The 23409-nt window shown below is 43.4% G+C and overlaps 1 protein-coding gene across 2 annotated transcripts in view; it reads right to left on the bottom strand.

The window, feature by feature from the left end:
- The window catches only part of EVA1A (eva-1 homolog A, regulator of programmed cell death), a 104847-nt gene that overhangs the window by 14437 nt on the left and 67001 nt on the right, over positions 1-23409 (bottom strand). The window contains exon 1 of one of the 2 annotated variants that reach the window (XM_077175151.1): positions 2326-2426. The exons of the other annotated variant lie outside the window; for it this stretch is intronic. The gene's annotated coding sequence lies outside the window, so the exon portion shown is untranslated. Of the gene's footprint in view, positions 1-2325; positions 2427-23409 lie in introns of those variants that run through there. 2 annotated transcript variants of the gene reach the window in all.

Below are 23409 nucleotides of genomic sequence, written 5' to 3'. Positions count from 1 at the left end.
TCAGTTTCCCGAGGGCTCCACTTGGGATCATGCTATCTCTCATCTCCACCCTCACAGGGGCGTGAAGAAACACAATTAAAAATGCAAAGCACTTTGAGATGTTTGGCAGAAGTTTGAAGGAGAACTTGGAAAGAGGGCAACTCTGGATCAGAAAGGAAATTCCTGCCTGCCCCCTGCAGCTAATCAGCTGCCAGACTGGAACAGGAGATTTAATCGCATCCATTAAATTTGCCTGCATCACCCACCACATTACTGGTGGGTGAAGTGATCCAACCACTTTGTTTACATTATGTTTGACTTACTGTCTTTGCTGAGGCAAAGAAAATTGTAACTAGATTTACAGACTGACCTCCTGTATTAGGCTGCCAGGACATCAGCACTGAAGGTCTTGCATTATTAGAAGAGTCATGCTAGGTCAAGAAACACACAGAAAACCCCTCAGCTTCTGAATATCAAAGAGCTGGCACAGAGGTTTCTAGTGAAACCTGAACTGGCAACAGTTGGAAGGCAGCAAAAAAACACATCCCCTGGTAGGAACCAGACAGGAATGAGGGGGATACCTGTGCCAGGGAAATATCAGAAAGTCTGGAGAGGGGGTGAGTAGAACAGACATTATCCTGCAAACCACAGCCAGGGAGAACTGCAGCTCTGGGTGATGAATTTGAGGCACCCAAAAGGACGCAGAGCACATAGGGCTCAGCACCCTCCAAAAATAAAGTCCTATTGCTGTATCTCAGACTCAGGACCTGATAAGTATTTAAAAGACACAGGACATTTTCCTTTATAAACTTTTCACCCAAACTGCATCCCAATAACCTGTTGATAAGCATCCAGTGAAGAAAATGAAGCAAAAAGCTTTCATGTTTCAGACTTACTCTTCTTCATAAATATCTCTTTTACCTCTCAGCATTCACGACCATCTCCAGGGCATAAGACAGGCTGGATGAACCTGCATCTTTCATAGAAAAAGTGACACTACCCAACACTTAAACATTTGAGTGAAGCAGGGGAAAGAAACACCATCATCTCTGGGTGCTCCTAAGCACGCCCAGAGAACTGAGATATGGCATTTCCATCTTGGCATCTGTGCCACCACCACCTGAATGCTACCTACAGGACTAGGGGAGGAGCCAGGTAAAGCAAACTATTGCTAAATCAGTCAGCAACTGGTCAACAGTATCCCAAGGAAGAGCAAAGATGGAGAAGTATTCAAGGAGAAGCATTGATAGAGAGTATTATTGTCACAGCACCTTATGGAGTAGGGCTGTGCTGTTACCTCTTTGGGGTGGCTGAGGGCATAAGAACACTATCAGGTAGTCATTTGGTGCCTTAAAACAGAGGTGGCTGTGAGATTCCCAAAGGCAGGCACGTGCTTAACACCTGTGACTAGCACACACTTTGGTACTTTGGAAAATTCCAAGAGGTGCTTTTCTTCACATCGGCAAGTAAATACCTTTAAAACTCTGGAAGCAACTTAGAGCAGCACAGGATGTCTACAGCACACAAACTTGGATTTTTCCACTTCAAGGGATCATTTTTCTCCGTGGACTCCATAAACATCTCGAGTACACTTTGCCAGGAAAGGCCCATCTTTGCAATGAGTACACAGAGAGATAGCACGCAGCAATTCTGCTCTTTTTCTAGTTTATATGATGCTCAGCCGATACACAGCTTTCTTTTGATTTAGAAAGACTGTGAAATGGAAAGCATTTCTCAAGTGTAAAATACCTCACAATTTCCAGTTAGCTCCTGTGTGGCAGCCAACTCCACAAGAAAGATTAAACATCTGGTTCCTTTGAAATGCCCTCCTTAAATTCTCCGGAGAAGAGTGCATCTGACACAAAGCATGGCATGAGTTGAAGCAAAGTGTCAAGGAAAGTTATTTATTATTAAAACCATCAGAAAAGAAGTACCAAGGATTTTAGTCTTATCTCAATATTAAGCACAGAAATCCTGGCAGGGAAGGGTTGGCACTTGTCCTGCTCCATGCAATCGAGCAGAGAAGTTAAAGCAACTCAGTCAGCAGAATGAGTGATGGATCAAGAGGGGAAGAAACAGCTTCAATAAAAGTGTTCACACACCTCATAGTCAGGAACCCTGCTCTTAAAAATGCACATGAGAAATGAGCTTGGATCATCTGCAAGACAGGAGATGAGTTGCTCTGGGGACCTCTAAGGACTTTCAGTCTCTCAGGGGGTAGTAGTCAGTGTTGAAATGTGGGTATTTATCCAAATTATAAAACTCTATAGCAACTTGGGCTGTGCATCTGAGAAGCACAGGCAGAGCTGTAACTTTTTAGATGGCAAGTCTTGCTCAGCCACTCACCCTGGGGTTCAACTCAAATATCACCACATGGATTCCATGCCAGCCAGGACTTGATCTGGAGACAAAGTGTCACCATCTCTGTGACACTCCATGAAGGTACCTGCAGAAGTTGGTTCTAGGTTATAAATCTGCAATTCTTTTGGATCAGCAGGTTCATTCCTCTTCCATTACGGGCTTTCAAGTCTTTACATAACCCCTCTGTGTCTGCTTTAAAAGCAATCCCAGCTCCCACTGCTCATCTGTCTGAATCAACATCATGCTAGCAATAATTTATACCAGTTCCCAACCCAAGAGCTGCATTACCCATTTGCAATGAATTAATGGCACCCATCTCACAATAAAACATCTCCTCTGCTGCCTGGCAGCCTCCCCACACTGCAGAAACAGAGGTGAAGGAAAATCAAAGCCAGAGTGTGCTCTCATGGGCAGAGCAGATCCATCAGAGTCGGCAGGAGCAGCCAGCAGGACAGTGTGAAAAGGCACATGCTGGTGCTGCTGACAGTATCCTTATTTGTACTCGGTGGAGACGCCTTCTGCTGGAATTTTCACACAAGCAGTTTCTTGTGTGGCCAGAAAAGCCAGGGCTAATGAAAAGAAAAAGTTACTGTGTCTACAAGCAGCAACATTCTGAATTGCAGTGCTAAGAGATGGAAAAGGCCAGTCAATACCTCTCCACTGTTCATTAAGGGCAGAGAAACTCAGACTGGTTTGGGTTGGGAGGGACCTTAAAGACCATCTTGTTCCAAGTCCCCTCTCCTGGGCAGGGACACCTTCACCAAGCCCAGATTATTCCAAGCCCCATCCAACCTGGCCTTGGACACTTACAGGGATGAGGCAGCCACAGCAACTCTGAGTAACCTGTGCCAGTGCCTCACCACCCTCACAATCAAGAATTTCTTCCTAATACCCAGTCTAAACCTACTCTTTTTCAGTTTAAAGCCATTCCTCCTTGGCCTGTCATTACATGTCCATGTTCCTCCTCAGGTTTCTTGCAGGCCCTCTTCAGGTATGAAAAGACCATAATGAGATAATTTGCTGTGTTTCCTATGTTGATCTCTCTAGTTTTAAACACTCCAGTCCTGGGGGTTCAACCAGTTGCCACAATATATTATTTTCAGAGGAATACTGCTCTTTCTGTGTAATTATTTTCCAGCGTTGCTGAGTGTTTCAATTTAAACACATATATTACTCCCCTAATCCAAACAGTTGATGCTATAGCCCCCATATTTTATGGATGGGGAATTGGCTCAGGGACAAAGTTTTGAAAGTGTTTAAATATCAAAATTATTTGTCCAATCTCACAGAGGGAGTCTGTGCCAAAGAAAGGAAACAAGCTCAGCCTTGCACTGAAACCATTCCCTCTTTTTGCTAATTTGATCATTTGGTGTTTTCTGATGCTTGTTCTGTCCTAAACAGGCTTAAAGACTTCCACTCCCAGGAAGCAATTATCCCCTGACCTCCATCTTCACTGGATATACACATCAGTCAGCTGGAGGGGATCAATGAAAGCTCAGTGTTTAAAACACACAGACAAGGGGCTTGTCATTTTCCAGTCCTCTGCTCTATATTCTCCTGTGCATTTGCTCCCAAAGCTCAGCATGATTAAAGCAAATCTGCAGGACCTTCAGCAAACTCTCCTGAGCATGCTTGAAGCAGAGTGCAGTTTGAACAAAAACATTACTACCTCACCAAGAAAAATTACAACCAAGCCTTTTATCTGGGCACGTTGAGGCCAGGAACTGTTGGTGCTCAACATATTTTTAAAATAATAATAACAAAAAAATACTCCTGTGAGTAAACACCCAATATAAACTTCTGCATGTTTTTAGAGGTAGCACCTCTGAAGTATTCTTTTTTGAGACTTAAGAATTCACAGAATTCAGCCTGAAATAGGATCATTCATGACTCCAAGTTGTTATAAGAAAGCAATTCCTTAGTACACATGTACATGGCTCTGTCAAACTGCAGAACTAACAGTGGGTTTTATGCAGTAAAACCTAAATTCACTAAGCAGTCAGTCAACAATACCTATTAAAATAATGGATTTTGGCTGTGCCAGACCATAAAGTATCACAGAACAGTCAGAGAGCAAGAAGGAAAAATCCCTTACAAGAGAATGCTCTGTGCCTGGTGCCAGTAACACCACTGTGGAGCTGGAAACACGGGGGTGGGAAGATGATAATTTGATTAACAAAAATAAATTGAGGCACAGCCTACCCCCTTGGTTTTATCCCAAGGGCCTCAGACATGGCCAAGGAACAGTTGAAACCTTTTCCAGCTATCCATGCTACATCTAGCTCAGGGCCTCACATGGAAAGAGGTTTTGCCTCTTCTCATGATCACATCTGTTGTGTCAGACATCCAAAGCCTACCTTCAAGTCCTGCCCGCCACCAGACATGCTGGATTTTTGGTCAGATAGGAGTACAGTCACCTGATAGGAGATCATCAGATCCTGCAGCTCTCAAATGTCTCCATGAGCCTTGGAAAAGGCTGAGCACCCTTGACATCCCCTCTGTACCTTGGCTGCAAAGGTATGTCATACCATCCCATATTTTATTTAGAGTGAAGGTACAATACCATTTAAACAGGAAGTGTAAATTGTCCCAGGAGACACCATGAGACATGAAGGGACTTTCTGCAACAGACCATAAGTCTGAAAGTTGGGATTTCATCAACAAACTGCCAAGAAAAGTGTTCACTATCATAAAAAACACCCCAAACACCAGATCAGAGATTTAACAAATGCAAGTGGTCCAAACCTCAGCTTCCATCTCCTTCAGTTATTTTGAAAAAAACGTTTTTTCACTCAGCATGGATATAGGCTGCAATCCTGAAACTGAATGCAAAGCCCAAGAGCAAGAAGGAGTTCCTCAGCCTGCTGCAGCCGTGTTTTCACTCCATGGTGTTCCAAACCACCAATAACAAGGAAGTGACTCATGCCAATTACAGTAAGGCCACTTCCAAGCACCATGCAGAAAGCAAGGAGACTGACTGGGAAACGAGCTCTGTCACAACCAAAGCCACCTACACCTCCCCGAGCCTGCAGCCTGCACCAGGGCCCTCCCCCCAGACTCTGCCCAAAGCAGGAATCTCTCTGTTCTGCTGGTGATTTGGGAGTGGTGGGAAGTGGTACAAGCTGGGATGTCTAACACAACCCATAAAAACTTTCAGATCACTCTGCCAAGACTCCTCTTGAGACAGCCCAGATGCTTTGCCTTTTACTGTATCTCCTAGCAGCAGCCTGCTAGAGAATTGTTGTGCAATAAGAATATAAATATAATACAGACAACCCTTTCTCTTATTTGCCCTCCACAGACAAGGACATGCTTATCCTTTCCTCATGCAGCTGCAATCACAGAAGCAATTTCCAAAGTGGAAGCAATTGCAGTCCAGGAACAAAGCCTGTGGAACACAAATTAACTCAATCTCACCACTGCTCCCAGTGAAATCTCTCACAGGTGAAAGGCTCAGTGATGTCAGAGGCTTTGGGAGATGAAGGAGATTTAGGAAACGCTTAACATCCAGCTGAGACTCCATGGGGAAGAGACAAACAGGAGCACCATCCCTCCCAGGCTCTCCTCCTCCTGCACAGGGCAACAGATCACTTTTCTCTGACTCCTCTGACTTCTGCCTGCCCAGAAATGCAATAACGTTATTAGAAGATCCAATTCACCTAATCTGGGAACTCAACCCATGCCCTGTAGGTACCTAAGGAAGAAGTCCTCCTTAAATAAGCTATGTTCCTAAGCTCCTTGTATCATCAACAGTGAACGGTGGGTGCCTTTGAAAGCCTCCAGGGAAGATTCTGTCTACTTAAATTTAGGAGCCCAATTAGGGATAGTTAATGAATCATAATGTTACCTTTGGATTTATTCTCCTGAGTATATCTGAGTTGAAATCTTACTAACTGCCTCACATCTTTTACTCAGATATTTTTCTGCTATCTTGAACTTTCCAAATCTGAACTTGAAGCTATAAAACACCTTAATTTCTATCCAGTGATGCATGTGCTCGATCTGTCCACAGGCAGTTTTCCTACTGCTTTCACAGCCATGAAAGTCAGTTGCTCTTCTTTCATCATCTGAAATGTAATAACAGAATATGAAGCATCTATTGCCAGCAACTCATAAATCTCCTGCTTGATGTGGCTTTTGGTCTCCAAAGGGCACAGGGGAAAGCATCACATGCGCCAGTCTGCTCCCTACACGTTCTATTTGGAAAGAAAAATGGGTCAAAAGGAAGAAAGCCTTGTAAGAGATACCTGCAGATACAAAGAGTTACTTTCATCTGGTAAATTTCTGCCTGCTCCCAAAGTCAGGAGAGTTCTGCATTTTCACAAGATAACGCATCTTGAGGAGGATGAGACTCAAGCTGATTCTTGTCCAAATTCCAGCATGCTCAGCTACATCCCACCATGGCACCTTGCTGGTAGTACAGCTGCATCTCATCTCCACCAGGCCCAGAACAATCAGACTAACAATGAAGTCAGGCTCATTCTGCCAGTCTATTTCCCCTCTTTGGGCTGCATTTGTTACATACTTTCATTGGTACTTTGCAAACCAGCCCTGGATTTCTTAGGCATTTAGGGAATATTGTTTGTTGGTTTCTTCAGAGAGTCTTATTACAAACTGGAATTTTATGCAATGCTCTGAATATATCCACTCCACTTTGGATCAGAGTTACACCAATTTTTGGACTTGGACACACTTGGACATTTCTTTTCATCATCTTCACTCATTTTAGTCAAACATTTAACATTGCAAGACTTTAGCTGAGTTGGTCAGAGCCTGGTGCTAAAAATGCCAAGGTTGTGCCATTCACTTAAGAGCTGGACTTGGTGATCCTTGTGGGTCCCTTCCAACCCAGAGTACTGGGATTCCTCTTATAATACAGAACTGGTTTGACATTTAGGCTATAGGGTTTGGCAGAAATTCTTTTGTGCTGCTTATCCATTTTTCAGGAAATGTGTGGCACAATATGTGGCTCCCAGGAGAACACTGACAGAGCAGTGAGTATTGTGTGTTCAAGGGTGGCTGATCCAGAGTCAGGGCATTGCTCATGCAAGGAATTGCTCACCAGCAAGGGAGAGTCTCTGTACTCAGGATGCCAGCCCATACCCAAGTGGTTCCAGCCCTGCAAGTTATCAGGAATCAGCTGAGTCACAGCAACCAATTCTGTAAATCCTGGGCCAAAAGACACTCCCTTAAATTTCAGTGAAAGGTGTACACAAATACTGTCAGGGAAAGTGGCCCTTGGAGATCTTCATGACTGTGTACCCAGAAGCAGTGTTTGGGTGAGCATTATGTATCACTGTGAGTCACTTAAATGAGAGCCAGGGCAAGAATATCCAAGATAAAGTCGGGAGAAAGGGATGGAGTAAAGGGCCAGAGGTCCTGAAACCCTCTAGAGCTGATGGGAAGCCATGCCAGCCTCCATCAAGCACAGGAGAGGAGCAGCCAGGAAGCAGAACCCAGGCAGGAAAGGAAGGTACCAGGGAAAATAACATCTACAACTACATTGCACTGCCCAAATATTTTAATAAAGAAGCCTCATGCTTCAGCATTTGAGCCAACAATTAGCCTGGTATGATCCAATCATTATATTCCAAGAATTAGGAATATAATTTGTCCTCCAAGGCTACTGACCAAGATAGATATTTAGGGGATTTTCTGAGCCTGGCTATGTAGCAATGTCACCCACCCTATAGTCCACTGAGCACTGATGACCTCTGAGACACCAGAAGAGCAATCCAGAAAAGAAACTTAGTTCAAAGAGAAACCACAACCAGCACATGTCTGGAAGTTCCCCCATGTTTTGTCTCAGTGTCTGCTGGCAGGCACAGCTTGGAGATTCTTCCATCTGTTCTCCTTGCATAATTAAATTGTTGGTAATTACGGCAGCAAAACTATGCTGTGTACAAAAATATTTTCTTTCTATCTACGTGCTACTAACCCAAAAGTGTGTGCTAGTTCTTTATCAGTTCATCACCTTCTCCTCTCTGCAATCAAACAGCAGAGAACTAGGCAAGGGGCTAGAAGTTTCTCCCAAAAAGAGCAGTGTCTTGATAGCAGGAGATGAGGAATGTCATCAGAAAGCAGCTGGTAACCTCTGCCATTAAAGGCAGTGACTTATTCTGGTCACATGTTTGACTTAGTGTGGCAATTCTCAGGGTCCCATGAAATGCCTAAACTGGAAACCCTGCACAGAGAAAGGTTATCAATTGCATTGGAATAAAGATTAGGAGTGAATAAAACTGTGTAAGGCAGCTACAGGACTAAATGCCCCTCAATTATACACAGATGAATGCAGATCAGTATTTACTGAATGAAAACACAGCTTAGTTTGAGACCCAAAACTCAGTGTGGGGATCACTGGCTCCTCAGTGGTTCAGCACTTGGCTTATAGAAACCAGGCTACACTAACAAACTTGAAATCCAAGGATCTGTGAACAAAGTGGCAAAACTGTTTTCAATATAAATCCTTCCATTCACATGGTTATAACCTGTGAGACATCCCCCTTTGGGGCTGAGATTTCCTGAGCACAGTGGAAAGTTTGAGGAAAAATCCTATAGATGTTTTTTAATTATGAGTATTAAGCCTCCCCTGTTTTTTCAAAGTACATTTACAGGCAGAACCTCTCTGACACACAGCATCAGCTTTAAATAATCTGGCTTGGAGACTGTGAAAAGTTCTTTGCATGGTTTATGTATTTGATTTTATTTATTTTTCTGGTAGAAAAACACGTAGCATGCATCATCTTGCTTCCATGCATAGCCCAAGGGAGCAGTAAGGACTGCAAGCCCAAATCTTACTACAATTGCTACTGTGAGTAACTGCCAGTTTTGTGAAACAGCAAATTACAGTCACTTTCCTGACCCCACATAAAAGCAAATACACACCATGGAAAACAATGCCAGGGTTTTGTTACAGCCCAGTGAGGATGTTCCTGAGCACCTACCCCACGCTCTTATGTAACTTGCCCTGCAGCTACAGTCTGGGAGCACTGGGAAGAAACTGTGGGAATACTCAGTACTGGATTCTTGTGGCAGCTTTCCAGTACTTAATAGTGGGTTGGTTTTTTTTTTTTAAGAGAACACAAGGTTTTTTAAAGCTAAGTGTTTGTTTCTATTAGGCTTCATTAAATGTTCAGCAGGGACATTTCTTGCACACCAGTCTGCTCTTACCCACTCTCCACACATGTTATTAAGATTCATTTATATGAATATCTTAAATGATACCTGGATTCACACCACCTAATTGAAGGTATTTTACTGGGATGGGAGGGGGTTAATTTGTCTCTCCATCAGTTGTTCAGATAGGCTGACTAATCCCTCAGTTTAACCCCTTCTGGTAAATACCTGCATTAGTGCACGTAAAGCTTGGCAAGACTGAGCTGCAAGCTTGCACATTATGTATGGATTTACATTCAGGACATTGCTGGGCAAAAAGCTTCTCTCATTTATTCCAAAGTTAACAGAGGTAAACAATCCTGAATCAAATCCTGCCCATCTATTAGTACAGAAATTATTCCAGGACTGCCTGGGTCTCCCTTGAGACCTCTCCAACAGGCTGACAGGTCTCTGAGGACCCTGGCCACCTGCAATACTTGATTTACCAGGTTGCCACTGCAGCCAAGCCCCACAGATCATTCTGGGAAGGTCAGCAATGCTCCTCTGCTGGTGGCCTTTGCTAAGTACTGCCCAGTTTCTGCCTGTTTGGGTAGCAAGGCCCATCCACTGGCATTGCTCCCCTTTCAAAATTACTAAATTCAATCAGTTAAAACACGTAAATGGAGACACATCTTATCCTGCCATGTGTTTGAAAGTGTTTCTTATCACATATTCCAAAGGAAATGCAGGTTGCTAACTCAGCCAAGGAACTCCATACTGTGGAAATTCTATTTTTAGGCTTCCTTTTTGGGACTCTTAGAAAAAACATGACTTTAACACATACCTTTGCTGCTAGCAACTTGAACCCAGGGCAGAGCCTTTATCTGGCATGCACTCAGTTTAAGGTGCCACTTCTTTCAAGTGGAATATAATGCTCTGTACTGCAGTATTTGTTCCCTCCACTGGATATCTTGAGCCCACCAACCCTGATATCTCATCATCAGATAAAAGGATTAATCCAGCACAAAGAGACTGTGAGCACCTTTTGAACAAGTAAACCTTTAACAAACAAATTTCCTGTATGGGAAGATAGACAGGGATGGTTTATGAGACCCTGTAAACAGCAGAGAAACTCACAAATACAGTCCTTCAAAGCACCTCTGTCCCATGCTGGGATGACCCCACCTCATACCACAGGAGCCACTGCCCATCTCTGTAAAGAGACATGCTGCAGGATTGGCTCAGCTCACAAATTGGAGCTGCCAAAGGAAAATTAATCCCTATCAATGCAACTGCACAGGATAAAATCTACCTCACAACCTGCTTGGGTTACAGTGACAAGATGTTATTAATTGCAATTCCAATAACCATCCACATTACCTAAAATCTGAAGTAATCCACTTTAATTACCTTAACTCTAATAACTGCATGGGATCATAACAGCTAGAGGAGAAGAATAGTTGTTAACTTGTTGACTGCCAGATGCAGACTGCTGATAGGAGATATATCAAATATTATAGTATTAAAACTGACCTCAGCTTGGCAGGAGAAGGCTGTGATTCATGCCCATAACTCCTGGGCACAGGGGGAATACAACAAATAATTGAACGAGGATCAAAGCATTGGCTGTTTCAGTGGAATAAGACAGGAGATTAATCTCATTTACACTCAGGTAAACCTCCTTCCTAACTTTCTCCTAGTTCAGCAAGAACTGCAGCAAGTCCACTCTACAAGTCTGTTATATCACTGCCTTGTTTAGACCTCTGCCATTCCATTAAAATCAATGTTACAGCAGAGGGTGAGAACTGGATCACTATTCTGGCTGGTCTGGGCTTTCCACCTTTGAGTTGATTCAGACTTTTCTCTGTGATAAAATAAAGAACCTATCTTAAAAATCTGTATTTTTAAAAAAAATCTTGCATCAAAGCTATTTTTTTTCACCCTTGAGCAAATAACTCACTTCCAATTACGCTCCAGGTAATGGAAAATCTAAGACAAATAGAGTTGAAAGCGAGGCTCATTGTGAAAGTGGCACACTAATTACAAACACTATATGGAGAAGAAATGGCATCTTTGTGCTTGTACAGCAGCTGGTGAAAGGAACTGCCTGCCCATTTCCCAACAGCAACCCAAACTCTGGAGGCACCCAAGTATCAGTTTGCAGACAAGTTTCACAGAGCTGGAAATCAAAATCCATCTTCAGGCTGGTCTCCCTACAGCAGGATGATAAAATGAGTGAAATGGCTGGGACATTATTCAAACTCAGGCATCTAATGGGACATATGAGCAGTAACTCTGATCTCTCACTTGTTTCCCAGGCTCTTCCAAGGGGAATCATAGCAGTTTGCACTGCAGGGTCTTGCACCAAGCTTCATGCAGCTCATACCACTCTGTAAATCTGCTGTCACAGGACTGAAAGGACACTGATGAGATGAATGGTCAGATGACTCTTCAAATAATCATAAAATGATTTGGCTTGGAGGGGACCTTTAAAGGTCACCTAATGCAAACCCCTGGAATGAGCATGGACATGTACCTGACCTCGAAGACCCAGCCTCCCTGTTTCCCTGCAGGCCAAGCAGGCAGTGAAGTGGTTGGTGCTGCTTGTTATGCATGAAGACAATGTCCACTCTCAGATTTTGTATTTCCCCAGACCATCTTCAGAGGCAGAAAATATTCTGCCTCAGTGGTATCTTGATGTCATCTGAAGATGTGTTTTCTTAGCTTCTCCTGAAAAGTCAGAGACTAAATACCTAATACCTACAATTATCTACAGTTAACACACACCTGGCTGAGGAGGAAGGGGGATGCTGTGATCTGAAAAGGACTCCACACATAGGAGTGATGTCCCTACTCACATCAGCAGACCCTGGCCCTCAAGCAAAGGGTGCCTGAAATCATCCCACAATCACAGAAGCATCAAGATTGGAAAGGGCTTTCAAGATGAATTAGTCCAACCATCAACCCAGCCCCACCATAATCAGCCCTAAAACATATCCACATCCAGACACCTCTTGAACACTTCCAGAGAGTGATTCCACCACCTCCCTGGGCAACTTATTCCAATGCCCAACTGTCTTTCAGTGAATTTATTTTTTTTCTAATATCTAATCCAAACCTCCCCTGGTGCAACTGAAAGTCATTTCTTCTTGTCCTTTCACTTGAGACATGGTAGAAAAGACTGGCGCTCACCTGGCTACAACCTCCTTTCAGGAAGTTGCAGGGAGCACTGAGATCCTCTCTGAGCTTTCACACTAAGCACCCCCAGCTCTCTCAGCCGCTCCTCATAAGAAGTTTTCTAGACCCTTCACCAGCTTGATTGCCATAAACAATGAGGAAACCTGGGAAGGAAAATGTGTGTGGTCCTTCCAGCGTTCTGTTTAGACCTGTGAAGATTTTGTGATAGATAAAATAAGGATCACTTTATCCTTGAAACTGTTTACAATGACACAAAGAGCATTAACTTCCACTCTTATATGTTCTAGAAGAGGTAAACTGTGGTTGCTGTGATGCAAGAAAATTAAACACACCATTCACCTGGTACAGTGTGGCCTTTGTGTCATTAAACTGTCTTCACACTCAAAACAAGGTGACTCCATCCAAAATGCCTGCTGGGAACAGCATGTGGTCCCTGCTGACTTCTAAGCCATGTCCAGACTATGCAACATAAAAGGTCATTTCTGTAACTTAGCAGGAGGTCCAGTGTCATGGATCATAGAATTATGGAATCATAAATGGCTTGGGCTGAAACAAACCCTAAAGACACCTAGTTCCAAGCCCCTGTCATGGCAGGGATGCCACCCATTAGATCAAGTTGCCAGGGCACCACCAGCCTCACCAAGGTGTCAAGAGCTGGGCTTTGGCACAATTTTGTTCATCAGTACAGAAGTGCTCAGTGAAGTCCAGAGGTCAAACACAAAGACTAAGCAGCTGCCCAAGCCTGGGAGGTCACTGCTGTTCCTCAGGGCTCAGAGCATGTGGGGCATCACATCACAGGTCTGTGGCAGCACAACAGACAAAGGACCCAGTGATGACCTGGAGATGTGTCAGGCCAAGCAAAGAGCTGAATTTGCTGCCTGTCCACAGCAAAGAAAGCTGGAAGAGCCCTGTGGGACTGTACCCAGACACAGGGCCGTGACACTTACTCAGCTCAGGGATGTTATCAGCTGTGTGTTATCTGAATGGACAGCCCTTTAGAAACACTGAATGCTGAACTGCTCCACAGGCAAAGAACATGGCTGAAAAAATTTGCCTGGACTCGTCTGAACTGTCCCTGCACATGTTCCAGCCACATCTGTGGCAAAAATACTGATTGTGTACAGAGGTGCCTGCTCCAACAGCCCATCTGTGCTGCACCATCTGCCCTCATGGAGCAGGACACATCCCTTCCACTTGTCAGAGCTCCATGGAGAGCAGCTCTCAGCCTCCTCCAAGGATAAAGGGATTGAACTCAGCCAACCCAAGCTGAACACTCTTATCAAACCAATTTTATCAAACCACTTTGTTAGCACAGCATAGAGCTGCCACTGCCCAGAAACAGGAAGGAAATGCATTACCACATCTTTCCCTAATGTCCTCTTGTCCTGTTAAACACAAGGAACACAAAGGTTGTGTTAGAGAGTTCAGCAGGCTCGTGTGATTGCAAAAGGATTTCATACTGGACATCTCATCCATCAAGGACACCAGCAGGGTTTAAGGGAAAGATGGTGGGATAAAATCGTCTCCTGGGTCAAATTTACCTCATAAATATTGTTCCTTTTCATGCCAAAGGGAAGTCTTTGACTTTTAATCTTTCCATATCTCAGTTAAATGATGCAAATGACAGAGAACTAAAATAAATGATAGATGCACAGCTAAACCTCCCCCATGTTCTTGGGTTCCCAAGATTTCTCTTGTAAATGCCACTACAACCCCTCTGTAAACTACAGCGGAACTTATTCTTAAGCCATGCTTGTATCAATCATTTGATTTAATGAGCAAAGATTGCTTCCCATTAGTGTTTTTTTCTTGTGATAGAGCAAACTGTAGAGATAAAAGATAACTTCCTATTCTCATACTCTCAGCCCACAAACATTTCCATCTAGACAAGGCTTCAGAGCCACACTTGGACAAAACGAACCATGACTGCATTTTTCCAAAAATGTGATGTTATGGTCAGATATTGAAAATCCTCTTCCCCCTCAGTTTGACTGAGTTTAAATAAAAGTCCATTTTCTGATGGAGCTCCCTCAGGCCAACACTTTGAGCTCTTGAAAGAAGAATGCCCTGCCTAAAGAGGGTAGATTTAAATTGGACACTAGGAAGAAATCCTTAACTGCGAGGGTGATGAAGCTCTGGCACAGATTGCCCTGAGAAGTTTTTGATGCCCTGTCCCTGGAAGTGCTCAAGACCAGGCTGGACAGGGTTTGGAGAACCTGGGATAGTGGAAGGTGTCCCTGCCTAGGGCAGGGGGTTGGAATAAGATGATCTTTAAAGTCCCTTCCAATACAAACCACTTTATGATTCTATGATGCAATGATGTTTTGATCTCTTACAGACATGTTTTGCATTTATTTATTTTCTTGTACTTCTATTGTTATTTATCAAGTGTTTTTCAGCACAGAAGACCCTGTTTGTACTCTCAATAAAAAATTTAAAAAAAACAAAAGAGAGAAAACAGTTCCTAGAGAAATAAGTCCCAGTCAGCACTGAGCATGTTGAGCCGACATAGAGCTCTAGCAAGGTGATTACCCACAGACACAACAAACTGCATCCTCCCACTTCCAAAACAGGCAGAGATTACAAGAACTGCAGCTCTCCTGAGACAGAAGCCTTCCACCCAAGCTAAATACAGGTACAGCTTACCATGGCTGTGCTCCCAGGCCTGGCTCCAACTCTTGAGAGCACAAACTCCTCTTTGAATAAATTATTAATGGAAGTCTTGCAAAGACACCTTGACAAAAAGCTCAATAGGATGTCTTATGCTGGCTTCTGCTACTGTTGGCACATGAACACAGATGGACATAAGCCACCATGAAAAATGGACTGTCAGGAGAGGGATTAAAAGCTGGCTGTGGCATTAGTCCTGACCCAGCCTTCTTCTCTGTTCTGTTCTCCAGCATTAGCACTAATGGGAGCAAAGAGCTGTAAAAATACTGCTGATAAATGTGAGCCTTAATCAAACTAAGCACTTTAAATTATTTAATTAGGAATCATTTTATTCTTACAAATATAGGGAAAATTCAAAATAGTTGAGCCCTTCTACATCCATAGGGTAGAAGTGACCACTGTGGCATTTGAACAGAGTTTGCTGAGGTTTCTGATTGCCAGTGATGCCCAGACGATTTTTGCCTTTTCTTTTCTACACCTTTTATATAACTTCTATGTATCCTCAGTATTCTTAGCATGCATACTTGTAGTTCCTTAAGTCTGATAGTCAACTTAGCATAGCCCTAGTATTTGGTGAGGCCAGGAGCCCAAACATCCTAAAGGCCTTGTAGTAGGAGGCCAGAAAACCCTATGCTGCCTTGGGAAACCAAAGTGCTCTCTAGAACATATCCTGTAAACGAGAGATTTGGCTCATCCAGGGGGAATTCCTCAGATGGGGGAATATCACACCATTCCTCCAGGCCTCCCATTGGGGCATCCTTGTTATATATGCTAATTTGCAGGGTCTATAAATTGTATACACAAGCTATTGTGTGTGTGCATTGCAGCACATCTCACCTGGCAAAGTGGTGCACCATAAGGATCCTTGTTAAAACACTGAGGTAAAAACCCCTTATCCTTTACCCCCTTATCCCTTACCTGTGTCTGGCTCTCAATTTTCTAAGACCAGGAAAAGGCATCACCAGGCCAGAGTGAGCCAGGCTGCATCCTGGCCTCTTGGGAGGAATGTTTGGATACAGGAATTGCTCTTTTCCCCAGGACACAACCAGTCAGGCATCAACAGATTGGGATTCAAGCACTACAGAGATGTCAGTCAAAAATATGCCAAAAAGGCAAAAGATTATGTTTGAGTGATGAATTAAGTGAAATGAATGTGCTACCCTTGTTTCAGCAGTCAGCAGGAAAAATCACAATTACCAACAACTCCAAGGGAAGACTTGTTGGCTGTCATGGTTTGAATACCAAACACATAATGAATGTCCCCTCTCCCCTGGGATGGTATGGCTCTCGTAGCCAGACATGGTCCTTCCAAAGCAAGCTTGTGACAGGGAGGTGATGTGTGAAGCTGACATGGCTGAGACTGTGTGATTTCTGCTGACAACCAGTGCATATCCACCCCAGGCTACAGGGCTGTCAGCTCCACAGCCTTCACTAGTCCCCATTTGTAAATCAAATGCTGAATGTTATAAACTGTTAGAGACTGGTCCTGTGTGGCTGCCTGCAACAGACTCAGAGAGTGTAGCAAAGAATACAAGCCAGTGACCCAAAAAAACTCAAGTAAATTTGATTTGCATATTAAATTAGAAGATTCATTCCAGTGCCATAGATGCACTACCACCAAATCTGACTGAATGTATCCTCTGTCAAAAAGAAAACATTTCCTTTTAAAGTCTTCAGACAGCCTTGGACCATAGCTGACAATTACTAACTGTTTCTCCTCAAAAATGAACCCAACCAAAACATCTCCCAAATACATGGTACATTGAATCTACAGGCATGTTCCCCCCAGGCACCAGGTCTTAGAGGTGCACTGGCTCACACCACAAGTGCTGTCAGCTCTCAGAGCGACCACAAAAGATGGGGTTAGAGCTGGTACCCCACCTGTCTGGGTGCTCCCAGCTGAGAGTCTGGATACCTGGCCAAAGCACTTGGAACACAGCACAGAGCCTTGTCATGAGTTTAGAAGAAGGTTTAAACACTGGATTTCTGGTGTGAGTCAATGCTGCATCAGCACAGGCTTCAGCTGAGTGACATGCTGTTCTGCCAGGATGGAACTCCAGCACATCATACAGAGCTCAGCTGCAGGGCCTTCCCAGCACTGAGCTCCCTGGTGTGCTGGCACTGCTGCTGTAGGTCCTCCTTGCAAACTAAGGAGGCCCAGGGCATTGGTCCAAGCACAGCAAATGATCATTTGTACTCTTTAAATGTTCAAACAGTGCTCAACAGCAACTTGGCCCATGCCAGCGAGCACTCTCCCCAGTCACAGCTGGCCATAGACTGGATCATTGCCCTCAGGCAGTTGGGATACGTGTGACTGCCCTGTTTTGAAGGAAAAACATCTGGCTAGATGTAAGTCCTGCTGTGCCACACACCCCTAGGACAAGAGAAGCTTTGCTACATTTTATTTCATAGGACAAGTGCAGTCCCTGTGCTCTGAGCAGTGCCCATCCATCACCATTCATTAACAGCTAACTCCAGGAGTTTTGGTAAGGAGTAAGACCCCCAGCACAGATGCTCATACCTTCCCATTTGCACAAGAGAGAGCACGCCACAGCCTGAGCTGATTTAAATTGTCCTGAGAAATCTGGCAGGGGCTCCAGTGCTGTAGAGTGAAGCCAGCTGGAACATAAGGCTTTCCACTCCACACTTTGCACCCAGCCAAAAATCACATGTGGGTAGCGTCACCGAAAACCAAACACCTTCTCCTGTCCTGCCTCAAGTTCTGTGTGAAAACAAACGTTCGCCTTCACGGCTGGAAAACTCATATTTCAAGGTAGAGTTTTGTGCTTCAGGAAAAAACATCCCAAAGTGAAAGAGCAGCATTAGCTTTGGCACTGCTGAGGAGAAGTCCACGGAGAGTTCGACTGGCAAACAGTCAGAGGAGAGGCAGAGCAAATCCTGGCCCTCTGAACAGCACACCGCGTGGGTTTGGGAAAGTCACTAGTTCAGCCTGAGGCAATTGCAAATTAGAGCTGAGTGTCACAGAGAAGCAGGGCTGGAAATGAGTTTGCTGGGCCATCTAGTCTACCCTTCTAGACCCGTAGCAGGATCCCATCTAGCTCGCTTTTAAATACCCTCAGTGATGTGTAGACCCAGTGACAACCATTCAGACTTTTTCAGAACATCTCTCTTTTCACCTCTATAACCTTTTTTTGAATATAGAGCTTGAATTCCTTTGCTACATTTTATGCTCTTATACGGGGTGCAGAGGTTCAGGGACATCACACCATAACTAATATGATCCAGTGAAGCCAAATTTATTATTCCTAAAAAGACTCTATTTATAATATGTCTCTACTGTCTACACATCTCTAGCTAATGATTGGCTAATCCTAGCTGTTCACACATCTAAATTAGAATGCTGATTGGATCATCCAATTTTTTCGCGTGTCTTGCTGTGATTGTTTGGCCCACCCATGGCTCACTTTCCCAAGCTTGCTGACAAACTTGCTGAGTCCTGATGACTCTTCTTCTAGTATCTTTTTCAAGGATATACCGACCTCATTTCTGAATATGTCCATAATTCATTGTTTGTGAACGTGTGTCCATAATTCTACTGTCCATTATTACAAGCAGGCTGGATTGTGCATCGGCTGAATATGGCTATTGTCTTACAAAAACTCCTCAACCTGCAAAATGCCTTAAACGCCCTTAGCCTCTCGTGCAAGGTGATCAATAGGCCATCTCCACATCTCTGCCACAGCCTTTAATGTGTCTGAAAACTCCTTACCTACTCTCTTCCCAGACTTCTAATTTTAGATTAAATAACTGCAAATTTGGATTCATTTTACAAATGTACCCAAAGGCAAAAACAAGACTGATGTTCTTCCTGGAACCACATAAACACAGTTTAAGGGGTTTTCTCCTCCAAAATGTTTATAATTGACAGAAAATCAAGGGAAGATTAAGGGAAAAAGGTCAAAGAAGTCCATGATTCCTATTTTAAAGGTAGGAGCTTGGTACAGAGAGACACATGTTTAGTCTTTTTGAGAACTCCCATAGCTGCAAAGGAGTTTACAGAGGGCTTAATATCTAACCAAATTATTGCATTTGAAAATGGGGTTATTTCTGCTTCTACTGAGCTGCTAGATAAACTATTTTGAATTACAACTTGAAGATGTGTATGAATGTTCGTGACAGATCTGGGAAACACAAACCAGATCCTCCAAGAGCCCCTCCAAAGCCCTAATCTCAAAACCATTCTTCCTTGTGGGTGAAGCAGAGATGATTAATGGCATTTTTCAAAGCTCTCCAAAGACCATATTTTTTCTACAGGAGCTTGAGACAAAATGATCATTACTTGCCTGACACTTACATGCAAGGCAAACCCTAACAATGAATACAAGTTGAAAAGATTCTGCATATCAGATTTACTGTACATGCAAATTACCTTCAGGTAGAAACATTAATAATTGTCTGAATGGTAAAATTTGGAATTTTCCAAAAAGGCCTTCTGAGTTTGTACATGCATTACTTATTATCCAATTTCTTCACTGAGCAATCACCATTTGAATTTTTATTTTTTTTTTGGACGTTAGCACACACATAAATTCCCTGCTTGTTGTCATTTTATGCTTTAGCAACATTTTACATGCCCTGGACTGCCATGGTTTCAAATTCAAATAACTCACACAGGAGAAGCAAGTATAATTCCAGCATATGCACAGAATACCAGACTGTTTATGCAAATCTGGAGCAATATTAGAATTTATTAGACCCTGAATATATTGTAATAAATATAAAGTTAATTCTAATGAACAGCAACAAAATAGCAAACCAGTAACAAAAACAAAACAAAACAAAAAAACAGGGAACAGAATGCTTCTAAATAAACATAAATACTACATAGTTGATTTTGTGGTGGGGTAGGAAGTTGCATGTGAGGATGGAGTTAGACAAACAACTTGATGAAAAAATCTGGTCCTAAAAGAACCTCAGGGGAAGCAATAAATCTTGAATTGTTCAGATATGAAATATCCAAATAGAAAATCTGTTGCTGGTCATTAGCCACAGGGTGTGCTTGGGTTGATGACCTCAGCCTGCTCGTGCCCACACAACTGTGGCAGCAAACCATCAGGCAGCAGAGCAGGAGGAGAGTCAAATCCTGCCCAAAGGATGGAGTTTTGCCTCACTGAAAGGGTGGTCAGGCACTGGAACAGGCTACCCATGGAGATGTCAAAATCATTCCTGGAAGTGTTAAAAAAGGTGTGCATATGGCACTCAGAGATATGGTTTAGTGGTGAACACACTGGTGCTGGTTTAACAGATCTCAGGGGTCTTTCCCAACTTTAATGATTTTATGATTCTTGCAGTCCTTTTGCTTTAACTTGAAAAAAAGATGAATGAAGACACAGAGATGAGTTTGTTGTGTTGGTGCCTTAAGATTTTAGCCTTTATATTTTTCAAATCCTGTGCTGCAATAGTGCATAACTGTAAACTTAAGTGTTAACTACTGTCTTCCCACTTTGGTCAGACAAAGCAATTCCTCTGGGCCTGGAACCCAAGGACATCCTACAGCCTCAGGCTCCAAAAAACATAAACAAAAGTGAATTGGGAGGAGCAAACTTGGGGAATATGACTTCATAACATGAAGCTGTAATTGGAGAATTAACCCCTGATATGCAAATAGACAAAATTTATATCTATCTGAAAAACTCATGACCATCATCCATATCGGGTGTAGCCCCTCTCAGAGGCGTCTGACTTCCCAAGGTGTATCTATTGAAGGCCTTTAATAAACACACACTTTATTCTCTTAACTTTGTCCAGCCTCTGTTCTAGGCAGCCACTCCAAGGCATCAATGTGATTCAAGACCTGAAAAAATGCTTAATGCTGGAAAATGAAAAGAGAATGCTGTTTACTGTATCAGCATGGAGTCTGTGAAAGATCCCTTGATGTATGAAGAGAAGGAAACTGCCAGCTTCCAGTGAACATATCAGTCATAGCACAGTCCCAAAATTATGGAAACACTGCAGGTCTTAAACAGTCAGGATCACTAATCTTTACTATCACTGCCACAGGTGCCTTGTCCTTCTTATGGATTCTCCAGACAAGGTCTAAACCCCAAGATGGGATGTGTTTATTGTACTGAGATTAGTATAAAGGTACATGGATAAGATGTAATTCGATTTGTATGTATTAGATCATGTTGGATGATCCCACGGTCTCTTCTGGCTTTTAAACTCCACAAATGAGCCCATGACCTTTATAAAGCACTGGATGTACTGGAGAAGATATTTAAATGTATGTGTAATGAGTTTCCCATTATGCTAAAGCATGCATCTTCAACTCTGCTTCTAACATCACTTAACCTCATGTTTTTCCAAACATGAACTATAGTCCTGTACTTTCAGCTTCTGCATTACTATTGCTATTTTTGTGCACACACAGATCGTGTTTCCTGTGATCTCAGCACCATCAGACTACTTTCTTTTCTGCTAGAATTGTCTGGTCCCCTCCCAGCTCTTCCCCTCATTCTCATGTAGCCAACACTCTTTCTTCTCCTGCTCCCCTGAGCTTGTTTCACCCTACTGTCCCTAAAGAATTCCCCAAATTAGACATCACCTCTTAAACTCTCAGTCTTGCTTTGGGCCAGTCCTCCAGGAACCACCTTTCTCCCAGTACACTTAGGGATGACCCCTCCTTAGCTTTTAATCCTCTCTCTTTTCCCACCCAGACCTCCCAGACAGACAATTTAGGGCATTTTGCACCAGTTGTGCTGTATCCATGTCCATGTGTAAAGTGGTAGCTGAATATGACTGTAGGGTAAGAGTTCAAAGCTCTTTAATTGTGGTTCAAACAAAAACATTTAATTTAAAACCAAACTGGGCCAAAGCTAAAGGCTGAGGTTTTCACTATGCAGAGAGAAAGGCTATATAACCATCTCAGCATTTGTCCTGTTTCCCAACATCCTATATGCTGCCTGCTGCAAATCCCTGAGCGACCCAGTCTGCCCTGCAGCTGATCCAGCTTTGAGCAGGAGGTAGGACCAGAGCCCTTCAGGGCTCCCTCCCAACCTGAATTACCATATGGCAAGTGATCCTATGATCCTATTTCATTGCCTGTTTGTGATGGAATTTTGCCTGCAGCCACTTGCAAGAATCAGGGTTTATTTTACCTGGTTTGGCTCTGGGTTTGTTTCTGTTCCAACACTGTGGATCACGTGCTTGGGGAATGAAAAATAAATTAGCAAAAAGGCAGGAAGGTCTACCTGACCAGGTATAGCATTTAAAGTAGGCAATGGACTCTTATGCATAGTTCTTTCTCCAAGATGAGCTAATAAAACCCTCTAACCTAAATAAATGCATTTTGCATGTGTTTATTTCATGTTGATGCTCATTTCTCACATTCCTGACTCCTGAAGGCTACTTAAAACCCTCCTGCACTTTCATCTGCCCCATGGAGACAACGCGTAAGTCAGTGTGTCTCACCCTGCCACCTCTGAAAGCTGTCCTGAGGCCCCTCAGACCCAGAGCCCTGTTTGTTCACTGCCCTGTCGTTTCCCTTCTTGCAGAGTGAATGGTTAATGGCAATCACATGTGAGAGGGGGTGTGTAATCTCCCCCCCAGCTCAGGCCTGCCTGGGATTTATCACCCTCCACTTCCTGGCACTCGAGGCAGCCCAACATCTGGTTGTGACTAGTGCCCCATTTTGGCCTCTTTCCTTTTCTGAGAGCACTGAGAACCAGCAATGAGAGAAGGGGCAAACCACCCCACACTGTGCTGGGGCAGGGTTTGAGTCTTCCCAAAAGCAAGTGGGGAGCAACTTTCAGCAATGTGCAGCTACAAAACACGGTCTGTTTAATTCCTGTTTACAGCTTTATACGCCCAGACTCTGCTCGATGTCCTGCTGACACTCAAGATGTGGTTTGCAAAGCACTCAGGAATGGCTTGTTAAGGAAAACTTATTTTTATCCTCTTCACCTTTAAAAATTTGAGGAGCTTCCCAGCCTGCTTTCACAGCATGCAGATGGCTTGGAAAATAACAACCTACATGGCAGAGGGTTAGATTAGAGTGCCCATTTTCACTGTCCAACTCAGACATCCTAATTATCATGAAATCTAAATTCAAGATGATGATGAGCAATTCAGAGAATTGCCAGAGGC

The sequence above is a fragment of the Agelaius phoeniceus genome, chromosome 3, assembly GCF_051311805.1.
Source record: "Agelaius phoeniceus isolate bAgePho1 chromosome 3, bAgePho1.hap1, whole genome shotgun sequence".
Classification (NCBI taxonomy): domain Eukaryota; kingdom Metazoa; phylum Chordata; class Aves; order Passeriformes; family Icteridae; genus Agelaius; species Agelaius phoeniceus.
Note: the sequence above shows the minus strand (reverse complement) of the source record. Positions and strands in the feature narration are given on the sequence as shown.